The 18,814-nt window shown below is 41.9% G+C and overlaps 1 protein-coding gene across 7 annotated transcripts in view; it reads right to left on the bottom strand.

Annotated features, from left to right (window-relative positions):
• Positions 1-18,814, bottom strand: part of FGGY (FGGY carbohydrate kinase domain containing) — a 412,233-nt gene that overhangs the window by 391,634 nt on the left and 1,785 nt on the right. For 5 of the 7 annotated variants that reach the window (XM_059727889.1, XM_019479222.2, XM_059727888.1 and 2 more), the window contains exon 2: positions 8,788-8,916. The exons of the other annotated variants lie outside the window; for them this stretch is intronic. The gene's annotated coding sequence lies outside the window, so the exon portion shown is untranslated. The remainder of the gene's footprint in view (positions 1-8,787; positions 8,917-18,814) is intronic. 7 annotated transcript variants of the gene reach the window in all.

The following is an 18,814-nucleotide window of genomic DNA, read 5'->3' as shown; positions in this document are numbered from 1 at the left end:
TGTAGGTATGTTGGGGATTGTTTGCCCCCAGATGGAGCACCTTACACTTCTGAGTGCTGAACTTCATCTGGTTCCGGTATGCTCAGCTATCCAGCTTGTCCAGGTCCACCTGTATCTGCACCCTATCTTGTGGCATGACCTTGCTCTCCCATAATTTGGTGTCATCCGCAAACTTGGCCAGCGAGCTTTTCACCCCCACATCCAAATCATCGATAAAAATATTGAAAAGCACCAGTCAAAGCACAGACCCCTGAGGGATACCACTGGCCACTTCTCACCAGGATGACACAGATCTGTTCATGAGAACTCTCTGGGTCATGCCATGCAGCCAGTTTTCCGCCCACTGAAGTGCTGAACGGTTAAGCCCACAATCTTCCAATTTTTCCACAAGGATATCATGAGATACTAGATCAAAAGCCTTTTGGAAGTCTAGGTATATAATGTTGACCTTCTCTCCCGTGTCGAGGTGGTGAGAGACCTTTTCATAGAAGGAGATGCGATTGGTAAGACAAGACCTACCCGCGACAAAGCCATGCTGGCTGTCGTTCAGAATCTAACCCTCAACGAGCGTATTGCACATAGATTCTTTAATGAGTTTTTGTAGGATTTTCCCTGGGATGGAGGTTAGGCTGACTGACCTATAGTTGCCCAGGTCCTCCCTCTTCCCCTTCTTGAAGATGGGCACAATGTTGGCCCTCTTCCAATCCTCAGGTATCTCCCCTGTGCACCACGAATTCTGAAAGAGTTTTGCCAGGGCTTCTGCAGTGATCTCAGCCATCAGCACTCTCGGGCGAAGTCCGTCTGGTCCTGCTGACTTATAAATGTCTGGCTTTTCTAGCTGGTTTTGCACCAGCTCAGCATCCACAGTGGGAAGGCTATCATTCCCACTGTGCTCCCTGCGATCCGTATCTCACTTGTCTTTCCCCTTGGTCTGGTGAAATACTGAAGCAAAGTGTGCATTCAGGAGTTCAGTTTTTTCCTGAGTATCCATTACCAGCTATCCCAAGGTGTTAAGCAGAGGCCCCATGCTTCCATTTGTTTTCCTTCTGCTTCCTACATGCCTAAAGAAGGACTTCTTATTGCCCTTGACTGCCTTGGCTAACTTAAACTCAGTAGGGTTGTGCCAAATTTCACCGGCTGTTTCCTTTCGACACTGTTTCAACTTGTTTCGAACTCGAAAAAGCGAAATCAAAATGAAACCAAGAGCTTTGAAACACCCTTGAAACAAAACAAGGGCAGTCGAAATGTTTCAAAAGTTTCAAAACGTTTCGAGTTTCGACGCTGAAGCTGGCTTGCCTATAGGGAAATAGAAAGTAAAAAGAGGGAGGGGGATGAGGGGGGAAGGACACAGTGAGGGCACGTCTTAACACACACTCTGGAGAAGAAGCTCCTGCAGGAGGGGAAAGAAAGGCTTTGTCACAGTTCAGCTACCTGAGATGCTGCTGGTGCTACTGTGCTCCTGCTCACTGAGTTATTATTTTACCTGTTGTCATTTAAAGTGGTGGATGAGGACGAGGCTGTAGGGGAGGAGGAGACCTCATTGGGGCACACTACTGTGTCATGTAGAGGTCGCAGTGCCAGTGAGGGCACGCCTTAACACATACACAAAGTCACACATATCATGAATTTTGCTTGTCAGCAGCTTGAGGTGCAGTGTTCCAGAAACCCCTGGAAAGCTGGCAGGCTTCAAGGCCTCAGCAGGGCCTACCATGCCTGCAGTTTTCACCCTGCTGTGCCTTAACATGCACACATAACACGAGTTTTGTTTGTCAGCAGCTTGAAGCACAGTTTCCCAGGAACCCCTGCACCTATCTCCTTGAAACCGGCAGGCTCCATGGCCTCAGAAGGGGCTATCAATCCTGCTCTTTTCATCCACATCTGCCAAAATATGACAAAGTTATGGGCAGTTTCATGTTTCCCCATTATAGCCTATGGGCGAAACGTCGAAACAGTGTCGAAACAGCAACAGTGGTTTCAAAATGAAACAAAACTCAAAACGAAACACTGTCCTGTCGAAATAAAACGGAAGTCGAAACAAAATGGCGCTGTTTCCCACAGCCTTAAAACTCAGTTGCCTTACCTTTCCTAATCATTTCCCTACAAGTGCAGACCACAGTTGTATAGTCCTCCTTGAGGACTGTCCCTAGCTTCCACTGCCTCTTTTTTCTTTTTCAAAGTGAGAAAGGGAAACCTGGAACTCAAAAAACAAACCCACAAACTAAAGGTCAACCTGTCGTCATGCTCCTGTTCTCTCATGTTCATATATATTTATTAGATATAAAGTTTATCTCTCATTTTTTACATTTTACAGAATTTTACATTTTAATTTCCAAATTAGTGTCATGCTTATATATGAGGATATCTAATAGGACAATATGCAGGTTTTATCATCTTGTATTTCCTTAGGATGCTGCAGTATTCACAAACGAGTTTATGTAGGTCATACCAAATAAGTGTTCTAGTATAGCAGAACTTCTAAAAATGATCCAGTGCTCCTCTTATATAAAACCACATCACAATTTTCAAGTCCAATGGAATGTGAGCTACCAGAACTATAAATAAATGTTCCTATCATACCAGATCTCCAGTAGCATAATTTACCCACACATAGCCCAAAAGTTATTGCACTTAAAACTTATCATTAGTTCAAGAATGAATAATGTGTCTTGGACCAAAACAATAGGAGGGGAGAATTCTATATATGGAGAGGGGGAAAGAGGGTTTGTACGCTTGATTATTTTAAAATGCTGTTTGAAAGCTTCTCAAGAGTTTGAAATGCTAGGAACAATCTTGTGGAAACAGATTAAAAGGCAGAGAGGAGGCAAGGTCATCAAAAGTGCATAGAAAGTGCAATTTATCAGATGGATATCACTGCCATGTATGTGATACAGTTATGTGTCTTATCTCCATGGTCCTGCAACGAAAATAAACCATACAAAAGTCTTGGAGTTTAACTCTGTCGTCTTAAGCGCATACCCCATTGAGGTAGTGACCTAGAACACACCCCACATCTTTAACTTGATGTAAGACAATATAAAAACAAATATAAGTCATGGTTTCTTTTGGGGATTCACAGAGACCCTTGGATGCCTTGTTCATATTCTTTTCTTATCATCACATTCAGGATTTTCCTTGAGATGTCATGATTGCCTACCATTTACATAATCCCTTCTATCCAGGTGGATTCCCAAGATCTACAGCATAGAAACTTATCAGTATTGCACAAGAGAGAATATATTATCCAAATTAAAACAAAAGCAAAATTCAGTAGATTCACTTAAACTGGAATTTTGGCCAGGATACAAGTGTTCATATTCCCCGTCTGGTGAAAAGAAATTCTAATGTAGATATGGAAAATGAAAGTGTTCCTTCTGTAGATATTCCCTGAAAATCTACTTATTAATATAGGTTTTTTGGATAGTTTGGAAAATTTGCCTTCACCAACACCCATCCATGTGTATAAGGTGAAATCTTGCCCTTTATAAGGTAATTTCAAAAGGGCCCAACATTACTCCCTAATTCCCAGGCACCATGGTATATAATTAAATCTATATATTTTACCTGGGTAATTTATTCTCAAATTTTCATTATTCAAATTTAGGAATAGTTATTTCTAATTACATGTTATTCGTATTCTCCCATGGCCTTTATTCACATTCTTGTATACACAGCAACTCCTTAAAGAGATTAGCACAATTTTCTTAATTTGCTGAGAAATAGGAAATTCCCTTGCTAAGGGAATAGGAGCCCCTTGCTGAGAAATAGGAAATTCATTAGCACACTACAATTCTGGGTTTTTCAGACTCACTGGGTGCATCTACACACGCACATTTACTGCACAGTAACTGAAATTACTGCCCAGCATGGGTGTGCATCTACACTAGCACATCCGTACTGCACAGTAACTAAGGTGACTTACGCCAACTTGAATGTAAATTTGATACCTGCATTATGCCGGTATCAAATTTATGCCCGATTATTTACTGTACAGTAATGCACATGGAGATGCCTCACTACGCAGTAACACTGTGTGTGTTTGTGGACTGACGGGACAAACTTTAGTTCCAAGTCAGTCCACAAAGAGCATTAATGTGCTTTAATGCCTGCATGTGTAGATGCCAGCGAATTTCTACTTACTGCGCAGTAATTTACTGAGCAGTAAATTTAAACCAGCATAAATGCACGTGTAGACATGCCCACTGTCAATAAAATGCCTAAAATTTAAATTTATACTATAGCTAAAGCAGTGTAGCTGGAACACTAATAAAATACTGACATGGAATAAACAGATGTCCTATACTTGTACAGCTGTTTAGTATCAAGAGATTCTATGGTTAACATACAGCAATCAATTAAGCTTTACCAAGGCTGTTGATATTCATTTCTATTGTTCTCAGCTGCAGACTGTGGAGACCTGGTGAATGTAGGAAGTGGGAACTCCAAAAAGAATTAAAAACACTGTCTTTGCCTTGGAAGACGCCCTGCTAAGAAAGTGCTTATTGAACCCGTCAATGTGGACATAAACAACTCCAGAGGAAGCACACACAGCGATACACCCAGTACAGGGAGGGACACAACAGAAAAAGTCAAAGCTATTACAGGATAAACACAAATTAAATGCATTGTTTTGTATTCTGCATGATCCTAACATAAATTAAAGCAGCCCAGGCTGAGAAAAATACAAGTTACACTATTATAACTTGTCTGTGATTTTATGTCACCTTCTATGGGAACATCACTCTCCAAAAAAGAAAAATTGGATACTGGAAGTAATGGAAAGGTACTGGCATTTCCCTTTAAGGAGGCTTAGTCTCTCCTTAACTATCCTAAAATTTCAACAAGTGGCACTGTGGGCACATGTTACCAGAGGCTTATTTCCAGATTAAAAGGTGGATTCCTGCTCACTTCAGAGACCAATCTCTGCTGTCCCAGTGCATTTATTGCTGTCACTGTGTCCCAAGGCAGAGAAAAAAACAGCAAACAGTCAGAACTGCACTACAGATACAAAGATCGATGTCACGCTTCTATAAAGTCGGATGGGCTTTTCCTCCCTGCCTCCCTAAAACTTTAACCCCTCAATGACTGTTGACCTGCATGCTTCCCTTTGGCAGCTCAGTGGGCTGTCTGGAGAGTATCAGCGTTCAAAGGGAAACCGGGATTGTTTGTTCAAAATTTCTTGAAATGAGAGAACGGCATCCGTTATCATTTCCCAGAGATGGGTATTGTTTTATCACCACCCATACCAAATGCAGGCACGGAGCCGTGTTTACAGTACGTGCAGTGGCTCAGATAGGCTGAGCTGTTGCAATCCTGTTGCAATCCTTCTCAGCAGCACAGGTTAATGCTAGCACGCTGCTCCCATGCCTGCCCCTTTCCAGGCTTTACATTAACTCAGTGGCACCCTATCAGGGCAAGGTGAAATGCTTCGGCTTTATTTACCCAACAGAAAGACTTGAGAAGGCCTTTGTTTGACTGAAATGCTGACAGATTTGATGCCGACTGTGGCAAAGGTGTGTAAAAAGCCATATAAAAAAATGAATACAAATGAAACACTGAGATGCACTTGGGGGATTTCAGTGCCAGACTGATTATTCCCTTAGAGCCCAAACCTCTGCAGAGGTAGATCAGACTAGCTCTGCTGACTTTAGGACAGCTGCAGTACCTTTCGCTAAGCCAAGGATCTGCCCTCTGGTTTGTTAAAACAGAATTTTTATCATTATCATTTAATGTTTCTCAAATCGGGGTATACAGCAAACTTTTAGACCAGTGGTACTCAAACTTTTTTTATACCAGGACCTTTGTGTAAACATTGATGGCCAGTCCCTCCCGACCCAGTAAATAGTTTAAGTAGAAAATAGCCCCCTGCCCCTGCCAGAGCCCCTCACTCCCAACCCCAGCCCTGATGGTGCCCCTAACTCCCAACCCACTGCACCCCACCCCCAGGCCTCAGCCCCTCAGTGTGTGGGACAAGGGGTGGTGTGTGGGGAAGGGGGGTATGTCTGGAGTTTTGGGGGGGCACATGCCCCCCAAGATTTGTGCACCCACAGCTGCCTGGGACTGCAGCCTGGCTGGACCGGCATAGGCAGAAGCCACCTCTGAGGCCCAGTGGGCAGGACCCAGTATGGGAGGGTAGACTGGGGCAGGGAGACTTGTTGCCCACCACCACACCCCACCTCCTCTCCAGGGTAGAGCCATGGCCTGAGAGGAAGCAGTGGTGGTGGCTGGCCCATGGCAGGGAGCTGCAGAAGCTGCTCTCCACACTGCCTGGCTGCCACATGCATGTGTGGCACACACGTACGTGGTGCTCACTGCCTGATCACCTTCCTCCCACTCCCCCCCAGCCCCAAACAGCCACTTGCAGGCTGGAGCTCTTCCAGCCTGCAAGGAGAAGCCCACGGTTTCCCATGTTTTTCTCCTTTAAAGGAGAATCCATTTTTAAAGTTTGTTGAGCCATTCTTTAAAGTTTGCTCGCAACCCTTTCGTATATTTTTGCCACCCACTTTTGGGTCGCAATCCATGGTTGAGAAACGCTGTTCTAGACAGCATGAGAGAGCGAGGAATGGGAAAGCAGGTGGGAGCAGAGAAATATGAATAGAGGAAAAGGGAGAAAAAGAAAAAACCTGAATTACCTCACAACGTTTCTTAGGCTATTGGAGAAGTTACGGTGAAGGCGAAGCCATCTAGAGCACAGGTTAGCAACCTTTTTGCCAGTGCAGGCTGGTGCTTGCAACCCAGCCCTTGTCATGGGAAAACCCCTGTGCTCCTACAGAAATCAGCAGAGGCTGCAAAGGGAAAAAGGCAAGTGCTAGGACACCGCAGACACCTCCTCTGCTGCCTTGGCTGGAGCATACTGCTGATTCCCTAAGCTGCCGCCAGGTTGGATCCAGTCACTTCATGGGCTGGATCCGACCTGCGGGGCACAGGTTGCCAACCCCCGACCTAGAAAGTTACCTCTTTTTAATCGCCCATAAAAAAGAAAGCAGAGAGATACACAGCAGCATAGCAAAATAAAAAAGGCACGTATAATCAAAAAAAGGCAGAAGAAAAAACCATCAAATAGCAGGGTCCATTGTAAAAAATGAAGGAAATATGCAGCTCTGAAAATCCTGCAGTCCAAAAGGAGCTGCTGTGTTTTACAAGGCAGCTTGGTCCTAAGGCACAGGACTAGGCATCAAGGTTCTTGAATTCTTTTCCCAGCTGCCAAGAGACTGTCTGTGAGGCCTCAGTCAGGATCTAACTTCTCTGTGCCTCAGTTTCTCCCTCTGTGAAACTAAGATAATACCCATGTCGGGACTTCTGTGAGAAGAAACTCATTAACACCTGCAAAGAAACCCGAGATCCTCTACTGGCAGATGCTATACAATGGCAAGAGATTACTATTTTGAAACACAAATTAAATACAATAAAAAAGCTCAGAACAATTAAATTGCCCATAGCAGCAGGAAAATACCTGAATACAACATTATCAATAAGGGACTAGAAATTGAAAATGAGACTGGTCTGATATCCAGTGTGCTGTACTCAGTCCCGAATTAAAACCAAAAAAAGCACTGCAAGGCAGATAGACAAATATACACATCAGTGCTCAATATCCTGCAATCCATTGCAATTAAAAATGAATGATCTGTGCCTGTGTGTAGTTCAAATGTGGAACTGATTGCCACAAGATATTGCGGAAGCTGACAGTTTAACCAGATTCAAAAAGAGATTGGTCAAATTCTTGGAGGAAAGTTGCATCAGTAGCTACTGAACGTGGGAGTTAGGGGTATAGGCTCTGAATGAGAACTTCCTGGTCCTTAAATACTAGAGGCTGCAAGTGGGACAGGAACAGGGGGGAAAACCCTAGTCATATCTATTCATTCTCCCTTTCAGCATCCATTCCTTGCCACAGTGACACAGGATGCTGACACATGGACCTATGGCTTGACCCAATACATGGCAGTTCCTATGTGCCATCGAGAAGCTAAGCATCCAATTCTCTTGTAGTATAAAGCTATGGTTCTCAGGCTTCTTCAAATCTGAACTTCCATATCTTTCCTCTGCCAATTTGAGTTAATTCTAAGGCATTTCAATGTGAATACTACCTAACTCTTATATCAGTTTCATCAGTTGATTACAAAATGTCTTACAAAAGAGGACTGTCACATAATGTCCATTTTACAGACGGTGAAACTGAGGCAGTGAAAAGTTATCTGGTCACGGTCCTCTATTAGGCAAGTAGCAAAACCAGAAATAGAACCCAGTCCACTACTTTATCTTCATTTCCACTAATCCACTTAGCTGATGCAGGTATTTTGAGGGGAAAGAAGGGAAAAGAGTGAATTGCTCGAGTTGGGATACTTTATTCATTAATATCACCATGATACAGGTAGCTAGATAAGCAGAGCTTCTGCCTGGCCTACTAAATTTCTAAACCTGCCCTGAAAAGCTAGATACATATTCCAACATCCCCCCAATGCTACAGACATAGATGCTTTGTACATCAATGCAATAAATAAGAAACTATTATTATTATTATTGCCATTATTCCTGGCTGCAGTTGTTGCTGTCACTGAACTGACCTTGGATCTTTGACCTAGATGCTTACTTGAAGCACCTGGCAATAAGCTGTAAACATCCACACCCTGAACATTTATGCCTGAACTTGCTAACTTTCCAGCCACACACCTTTCCCTACACTGATTGCTAGGGAAAACCAGCAACACAACATGTACCCAGGTGGAACAAGGTTTGGTCCTATCATTAGCTCTTACCACATGCATGTTTACTCTCTCTTATATGACTTACCTGTGTTCCTATCCACCAGTTCCTGGCTGAAACTGAAGTGTCAGCAAGACATGTACACATTTCAGGTAGGTCCCAGATCTCCAGATGCAGCACAGCCTTTTTCAGAATGACTCTTTTTACTTATGATCCCTAAAATAAAATACAGCTGAATTTAAATTAGTAGCCATCACAGCCTCAAACCACTGCACTAGTAGCATGGGCTTTGTATCCTAAAGTTTCCTTGATTGCATCATCTTGTTCTTAATGTATGACATTTTTAAGCAGACAAGGTTCCTTGGGTGAATTTGATATCTTTTATTAGACCAACCCGAATAGTTGGAGAATAGTTATTAAGCAAGCTTTTGGGTTCAAAAACCCTTCGTCAGGTAAGTGTTTTTGAACCCGAAAGCTTGCTTAATAACTGTTCTCCAACTATTCGGGTTGGTGTAATAAAAGATATCAAATTCACCCAAGGAACCTTGTCTGCTTATGTCCTTAGACCAACACGGCTACAACCTAAACCCCTGACATTTTTAAGGCATTTTATAAATTTGGTATATTCCCAAAGGACTGGGGAAACAACAAAAACAGACTAATGCATCTGCCAAATGCATGGCCACTGGCCAGTTGTTCACGTTCCTTATGTAAACTACCTCTTCTCTTCTGGTAACTGTTTTGTATCTACCCAGAAGATCCCCAGAAGATACTAATATTGACTATCTAGTTTTCTCCACCTCTGCTTCTTATCAGAAATATCCCCCTATTCAGTTCATGATCTTTTTCTTTACCTGTTCAACAACCCTTACCTTTACTGCAAACTGACACCAAGACAAGGTTAGTCATTCAGGCTGAAGTTTTCTATATGTATTAATGTGTAGCCACCCTGCAAGGCTCTTTACAGTGCTCTACCATGATGCCCCATCTTCAGGGGGAACCTTTAAGTCATACTCTCTCTGTCCAGTGGTTTCTCTGCTGATTGTCAAGAAAATTGCCAGCTATGATTTAAGTTCTCTGTGGTGTGGGCATCAAACCCATAGGACCAGACTAATGCTGCCAAGTGAATTCAAATGAGCCACTTAACAACTCTCAGTAGTGACCTTCAACAACAAAATCTTAGTCCAAATTAACTCAAAACCTTAATACAAACCCTGAGCTCTGCTGCCCTTTACACTTGCACTTTTCTGGACTCACATAGACTCGCTTCCTTTCCTGCTCTAGCTACAGACTCTCCTACCTTTTGGGCTGCCAGGAGTCTTGCTGTTCTAGCAGCTGCTGACATAGTATGAAGTGTCAACTTTAACAACATGCCAGATTATTTATTAATTAAAAAAACAAGCATTCTGGATCTTTCTGGGCCAACAACCAAATGACTAGGTTATCTTATCAGGGATTCTTAAGTGTTTATCTTCGCTAATCTAAAGCTTTCAGTCGTAAGAGGTAAATAAAATCAGTAGATTTTGTTGTAACTACCTATGGAGGAGAGTGAACTAGTAAAATACGCATTTATGGAAATGCTAATCAGCTGTGCCTTGAACTGCAGTTGTGAACCGCAGAGCTCCACAATGGAAGTTGAACTCAGTTAAGCTCAAATGAACATAAGTTTCCAGAGCTGTTCTTTTACTTTGAGTATGTTAGACAGCTTTCAAGGCCGATCAGCTGCTCCCCGGCATGCACTGTTTGTGCGTTTCTACTTGTATGTTTTAACTAATACATTTTTGTTCGTGCCGCATGCCCACAATGCTGGAAACAGCCTTCTGCTTCCCATATGTTGCTTGTCCTCTATATTTTACCTTTAAACCCACTTCATGCTCTGGACTCCCATTGTGGATCAACTGCTATTCTGCCAGCCTAGTTTGTGTGTCATGGATCTATCCAATTGTAAGCTCCACAGGACAGGGACTTTATCCAACTGCAGGTTTCACAGAGTCTTGTGCGCACCTTGGATGCTCCAGACGCACAAAAGCCATGACATTCAGAATTGCAACACACTAAAATTGTGGAAAGTTAGGATCTTGGGTTTTTGTTCAGATCCGTCTCTAGTAATGAACAACAGTTGTCAGTAAACCAGCCCACCAACAAAGAAGCATTGTATAATAACTACAGCTGGCTGAATAACAACAACAGTAATAATAAATAAATACTCTCACTTAATCAAGCAATCAACAAAAATCCTCCCCTGCATCTACTGTGATTATCCCATCATCTATACAGCAAGCGGAGAATGGGAAAATTAAATAAAGTAATAAGGAAAAATAAATTAACTATTTGTGATCAATTCTAGAAATAAGCACATGAAATCTTTGAAGTTTGCTAATTATACAGGCCTCAAATTACAAAGCCAGCATACTTCAAAAACATTGAAACAAAATCGAGGACAAATGTTGTTTTCACTTGTTCTTCCTATACTCCTTCACAGTGGGTATGTCTTCCCATGCATTAAGGGGCTTTTCCCCATGCTCATTACATTTAGTACCTCCAATGGGAGGTATTAAACAAATGCGCATTAGGCTGCCTTAATGAGCAGCAACGAATGTGCATCGTTTTTAAATTATGCTTAATGCGCAGTAACCTATTTTACCGTGCAGTATTGTAATAGCATGGTTTTTTATGTGATGCTTTAATGCACAGTAAAACAGGCTACTGCACATTAAAGCGCACGTGTACACATGCCCAGTATGGTCTATGTCTGTCACCTCCCAAGGATGGGTGCCTCATATTGAGCCCAGAAGTAACATAACAGGTCTTGCAAAGCCTCCTAAACTTTGGCCCGCTCCCATCATTCACAACCATGTCTTTCTCACCTATTCATTTTCCTCCATTCCACAAACTCAACATTTCAAAGTAATGCAGAGATTAATTCAAATGAGGGGAAGCACAGTCTAAGGAGAATGTTGTAAGGAAAGATTAAAAGGACTAAGTATGTGCGGGTTGGCCATGTGATGACTAATTGAGGGTGGAGGAGATGGACATGATGTTCATCTTCAAGGGTTTGTAGTTCTAAGAAACAATTCTGCTGAGCCTCTTTCAAATGCACACAAAAAGGCCAGCCCAGGACTAGAGAAGACATGACTTCAGCTACTACAAAGTGCTGCAGACAAAGCACTGATCAGACAGGAGCATCTCGTGCTACTCTACAGTAACCCATTTAAAAACTAATGAGAGCCTGAAGTGATCCAGGGTTTCCCCATTTTACGTCTTCTGAAGGATGATGTAAATGAAAAGGGCCTCAAGTGGGAAGGCAAGAACCACGTTAAAAGTGACAGTAGCATTCTCAACACTCCTATAGTAAAACTGAGAAAGTCCTGTGAGAAAAGAGAGAGAGAGATTCTGAAACACGGCTAAAATAAGAAACCTAAATTAAAATAGATACTGTCTTTCCAAGAGTATTGTTTCCCTCACAGCCAGAGTTGAACCTACCATTTATGCTTTTTCAAGCGGTCAACAAAATAAGCCCAGAGCTCAGGAGGTGGCTGGCAAATGTTGATTAAATCATACTGGATTTCAACCAATTTCTAAATATTTAAACCTCTGTTTTATATTTAACTTCTCAAAGTGCCTGACTCCTGCCGCATGTGGGGCTGGAAGAATAAAAGCCCCTCATGTAAGAAGGAAAACACAGTAACAACCCATTTGTATCTGAAGATGAAATTCAATTCATTTGGATGTAGTGTGTATAAGAAATGTTAATGAGCCTCTGAAAAGCCATTTAATTATTCAGATCATCAGATAGGTTCAGTCAGTCCTGTATTGACTGGTTAGAGAACTCTTTAAATCAAAATCTACATTACCATTGGTCAACGCATCTGCTTGTCACATCAACATGATATATAGTGAATTTTCAATTCCTACCTATAAGTAAGTTTACTTAGACATATAAATGGATACAATTTACAAATGGCTGGGGGGGGGGGGCTCATCCCACTGAAGGAATATTTACTTTAGAAGATCGGGGGGGAAACAGACCTAAAGTAATAATTGATTAATAATTCAGGGCTCTCTTCACCCAAAATTCCCAGCTCAGTGGCTGCTGGCCATGAAGAGTCAAGTCTTCACACCCAAGGGGTCTAATTCTGATTCAGCTGGAGTCTGAGTTAAGCTCCATGACACTGAATCAATCTCAATTGGTCAAGCTAGGTACTAAGACTTTTAGTCTTCGATTGAGCAGAGAGCATCCTGTCATCTTCAGTAATCATCTTCAATAATATCATTATTATTGAAAGAGCGAGGGATAAAACCTTGAAGGACAACAAACAAATGCAATCAATTTGTCTGTCTTTAGTTTCAAAGCCATCCAAGTATACTCAGGCTTTACAGCCAACTTGACCGTGTGTTGCTCAAGTGACCAAATAGCCTCTAAATTAGTAGCAATCAACGTAAATCGGTGGATTGATGGGTGTCCCCCCCAGTAGCAACTTGTCCCCTGCAAAACTGGAATGACCTGTTTTAATTGTGTCTAGACTTGAAATTCCACCTATGTGACAGGAAGGAAGTCAAGGCCTGCTTAGCACTAAAGAGGGAGAAAAAAAGTGAGGATAAAAATTGCACACGCACATTCTTGTGGCCCATTCTGATACTTATGCAAGTCAGTGGAATATTCCCACTGACATCAAATAGGACCCTAAAAGAAAAGTTTTTTCAGTTAATACCAATAAAGTTAACAAAGGAGAGCTCTTAACTGCTACACTGACCATATTCTTGACTCACAATCTGAATTTGGCGTTGCAATGTTAGCAGGAAACAAATCAGACTGAAAAAAGTGTCCTTTGACAAATTAAAGATGACAATGATTAATTAGAATAAATATCATTAGTACTATTAAGATTCAGGACTTGTCTACACAAGAAAACTGACCAGAACCGCTGTTTCACAATAGCCTCTCTGCATACAGATTGTTATGCCAGAATAAAAATGATTTTTTCTTCCAGATTAGCTTAATCCAAAATCCACTCTTATTCTGCAATCAGGCTCCACACACACATTTATTTTGGACTAGTGACAGGGCTTAAAATTCACACCCTGCTTTACTCCAGAATAACTTGCTCTATGCAGCCAAGCCCTTAAAGATTATAATTATATGTTGATACAACAAAAAATAAAAATGGCAAGAGAGATGCTAATAAGGAAAATTTAAGGTTTCCATTCATTAAAACAGACAAGTGAAAATGTAAAATATATTTCACAATATTTTTTATGGAAGATGCACTTCCTAAAATTCTGTATTTTGAGAAGATGAAAAGAGGTTGAAATAAGTTAAATAGTGAGGGCATTATATGGACTGCCAGTGGATTTTGGAGACTTTCTCATTTATGTGCAATGACATACACTGATTAAAAACTAGTTAAGGATTTGGGATTCTAGATGTGAGATACAAAGGCATTACGTTTCTCGGAACATAGGCATATCTTGACTACATAGTTAGAACTGAATTAACCACATCAGTAATTCAGCTAAAATTCCTTTACTGAACCCAAAAGTCCAAGAACTGTTATACAGTTATTTTGTACTTTCTAAAATATGGTAACAAATACTAACTGTATATTACATGGCATTTACAGCATTAATGACTGCAAGTAAAGGGACAAGCATTTAATCAGAATACTTACAACTGAGCTAGTGTAGCACATCCTAGTTGTCCCATTCAGATGATTCGCTTATGTTAACAAGAAACCAAACCCTCTCTCTGGCTATGTATTATCCCCTTAGGTTAGTCATTACATCTTCTTCTGAGTTCCAGAAACAAATTAGATCTAGACCCCAACATCCATACACGTGTTCCCAAAACACAAAACTTTCTTCTGCGGTCCTTGTTTTCCTTTAGTACCTTTTTAGGTATAGTGGAGCCAGGTGACTGTGACATGCCAATCTTTTTTGCTATTGTCTATCATCTTTAGTAGCTTCTTCCTTTGTCTAAGGCAGTGGTTTTCAAACAGAGGTACATGTACCCACCATGGATACGCAGCCAAGGAGTACATGCCTCAATTTTAATAATGGCGGTGGATCTTCTGATTAGTCAAGACGTGGTAAGTAATGTCGTTGCTGCATGTTGACATTGATGTTGATATTTCTTAGGTTCTCAACCTTTTTACACTCAAAGCAGCCGTTGACAAATGCCAGCATTTTGCTTTCATTCATTTCTTGATTACAGAAAACAAAAGAGAATATTTTCTGTTGCAAGAATTCAGAAAGACCACAACAGATCAAAATGCCTTTGACACTGTGGAATCTTACTTAAAATCTCTGGGTTTAATCTGGTGAATCGCATTTAGATGTTTGCACATCTTAACAGGGCTACTATTGCACAGCACCCCATGGCACCCATAAAAGGATCCCACAGAACCCCAAGGTGCCTGGGCAACTTGGTTGAGAATCGCTGTCCTAGTTTAACTTAAAATGGAAAGACTCAAGCATTTTTTACTGTTTCTTTTTTTTTACAAAAGGGCTTAAAATAATTGTCATGATTTTTTGGCAGATAAAAATATAATGGTTGACAACATGGCTTTTGAGTGTGCTTTCCTTTAAACATACTGCATTGTGTAACATGTATATTGCATGTGTGTGTTGTTTGCTGCAACATACATTTATTTTCACACGCATAATAATGCTAAAAATGCTAACAGGTTATTTTAACGTTTTAAGTCATGCCAAGTAGCTCTCATTGTCAACTGCAGTAAATTTAATTTTTTGCAATTTGTAAAGAAAAAGTTGATAACCACTGAACTAGGACAAAAACATCTAAACTGTAACAGAAAAGACGTTTCTTTTTCATAGCCAGGGCTAAGAACTGTTAAATTACACTTTGCTAGAATGCAACCTTGTTTCTGGAATCTGAAAAGCAAAGTGAGGCTTCAGGGTTAGCAAAAGGATGAAAATTATGGAAACAAAATTAAAACCACCAGATCTACCATGGTCAAAAGAAAATAGCTTATAAAACCCTGGTGTCTTGCTTTTTACATAAACTTATCTTACTGTTGCAAGAAGAGAAAAAGCAGTTAATGCATGCATCTCCAAAAATGTCACCAAAAAAATACATAACTCAGAGTAATCATATCTTCATGTTTTACATCCACAGCTTTATTAACTCTATTAATTCGTTTGATTCCTGTAAGTTCAAGAAAAGCAATCCGCTTGATTTTTGTTTTTAGTCAGTACACATTGTCACATTGTTTTTTGCCCTTTTGGTTCCCTGCACTTTCTTCCTGACTGTGTTTGTTCTAAAACACCTTTAGCTTTTACCTCTACCAACGTGCTTGGGAAAAACACTACTGCACTTTAAACATCATTTCACTTTCCCTTGCCATTTCTCTTTTCTGTAAATTACAAAAGTTGCAACACAACTGCCTCAATTCAAAACTTGCCTTCTGTTACATTTAACCTTTTCCTTTAACTCACAGATCTGCTTACCGAAGGCAACTTTGCAATGCTTCACCTTACTCACTTCAGCCTTAACTTGAACTTCAGTTTCTTCTTTTCCCAGGCACTAATTTCTAATCCTACACGAGATGCAAGAAATGTCAACTCCGCTATCCTCTCATGGAGGGAGGTGTAACTTCAAGCTGATCTTTCCCTCATTAGCTTTACGTTATTTCTCATACTTCTTACAGTCATCTCCTGGGGTAGTAGTACACTCCACGTACCAAACGCAGGCCCTGAAGGATGATTGCTTTTACTTCTGCCTTTTCCTACTTGGGGTTACTCAGAATGGCAACTCTAAGTTTCCTCCAGTTTTGCATGGATTGTTCCCATTCAAATTTCTCAAGCATTACCCATCACATGCCAACATTTTCCCAGTAGCATCCAGTATTTCTTTGCTGTGCAGTACCACCCCTGTTGTCCTGTAAGTTGTTGTGTTTACTGGAGAGGAACTATTTGCTGCCTAAGAAAGACAGATGATGATCCTTCCATCTACAGGCTTTCAGGATTACTGACTGGTATCCTCCCGATTACACCAAACTGCTGGAATCTGATTGACCATGTCAGTAATTGAGCTAAAATCCCTTTATCAAACCCAAACACAAGAACTGTCATACAGTTACTTTAGACAAACCTTCTAACTAACTGTATATTAGATGGCAGTGTTGCAGCAGTTATTAATGACTTCACTCACACAGTAATTACAGCTACAAGCACTCGATCTGAATACAGGCAGTCCTCGACTTCCAACGTTTCGAGTTACAACGTTTTGCATTTACAACGTTTATAAATTGACACCCTGTTTCAACTTTCTGATGTCAGTTTCGGCTTTACAATGCTTGAACTGATGTGACGCCACACCAGCGAACAAGTTTGCTGCGTCGCTCATCTCCCTGGAGAACGTCTGTCCAAACTTCCTTGGACACTTTCTTTAAGAAAACAGACAAGACTCCAGAAAAACCTGCAGCCAGGACTGCTAAGAAGACTCCAGCCAAGAACCCTTCAAACAGTCCAACCAAGAGCCCTTCAAAATGTCCAGCAAAGTCACCTCAAAGAAGTCCTTCCAAATCAATGTGATTGCTATTTACGTTATAAATACATTAATGTAGCTATATTACTCAACTATAATTGATCGAGTATAAAATTCTGGGGTATTTTTGGTGAAAATAGGGTATCGGGCCTTGGTTCAGGAACCAATCCCCCATTTATAACATTGTTTCTTATGAGAAAATCGGTTCTGAGTTACGACGTTACGACTTAAGACGCGGTTTTCAGGAACCAATTGTATTGTAAGTCTGAGGACTGCCTGTACTTACAACCAGGCTAGAGAAGGACTTCCTTGCTGTCCCAGTCAACAGACTAACTCACACTCCCAAGGACCCCTGTTTAATCCCCTTAGATTTCTCATTACATCTTCTTCTGAGCTCCAGAAATTGATCAGATCTAGCCCCTGACTTGTATATAAGCCTCTCTGACTGTTTGCAAAACACAAAACCTTCTTCTACCATCCTTGTTTTCCTTCAGCCCATTCTCAGATATACTGGAGCCAGGTGACTGGTATACCAGGCTCCTTGCTGTGACTCTCCCACCTTTCCTAGCTCTTTTCCTTTGTCTTTTCCTTTTCCTGTTGACCAACATGTGCACGCAACAAATGACACGGGTCACCTGTGGGTGTGAGAGGGGGCAGGTACCACAGCAGCAGATAGGTCAGGAAGGAGAAAGCAGAACAGCAGATGAGATGAGGCAGAGGAGTGGCACCTGGGGCTGTTGAGGGCTAATTTGTGACATGCTCACCGAAAAGGCTTGCCTCCAACCTCTGTGGCTTAGTAGCTTCCACCATGACACTGGGCTCTGTTTTCCTGCTTAAATCGTGCATTCCTGAAAGTCTGATCCAATGTTGGACATCAGAATATATTCAAACACATCACTATCCAGTCCATAATACCTTCCTTAACATACCACAACATGATGCCTACATCATACACATCTCACCTCCACAGGGCAGCTCACAGGTACAAGAGTGAGCCTGAAACTTCGCCCCGTAAGCTGCTTTGAAGGACTGCGCATTTTCTTTATACCGAACCAATGCAGTTGCAACACAGCATCAAGAGTATTGGACTCAACTTAGTGAATCTGCTGCTTTTAAACCAGAGATTTCAACCAGGCTGTGGTGCTGGTGGCAGGAAAAATATTATTGTGGGGAGCTGAATAAATATTATTGTGGGGGGGCTGACCCACGCCCCTGCAGGTTTATTGCAGACCCGGTGTGTGCTGGTGCTGTACGCGGTGCTGGAGGAGCAGCGCCGGGTGCTGTGGGACAGCAGTGCCGTGGTGCTGGTGCTGTCGCTGGCTGCTGCAAAATTAGTTTGGGGGGGCTAAGCCCCAGCCTTCCGCCACCTATAAGCTTTGGGCAGGGCTGGATTCATGCATAAGCAAACTAGGCACATCCCTAGGGCCCTGTCCGCCTCCCTTCCCTTCACTTCCCCTTCCCTCCGCCAGCCTCGCCACTGCGGCAGCTGCTTCCTAGAGGCCGCTCTGAGCCCTGCTCCCCGCAGGCAGCAGCACCAGGGTGGGGAGAGGGGTCTTGACCAGCCCCGGGGTCCATGAGCTTGTTTGCCTCGGGCTTACAAAAGGGTTC

This window comes from Alligator mississippiensis, chromosome 5 (assembly GCF_030867095.1).
Source record: "Alligator mississippiensis isolate rAllMis1 chromosome 5, rAllMis1, whole genome shotgun sequence".
Taxonomy (NCBI): Eukaryota; Metazoa; Chordata; order Crocodylia; family Alligatoridae; genus Alligator; species Alligator mississippiensis.
Note: the sequence above shows the minus strand (reverse complement) of the source record. Positions and strands in the feature narration are given on the sequence as shown.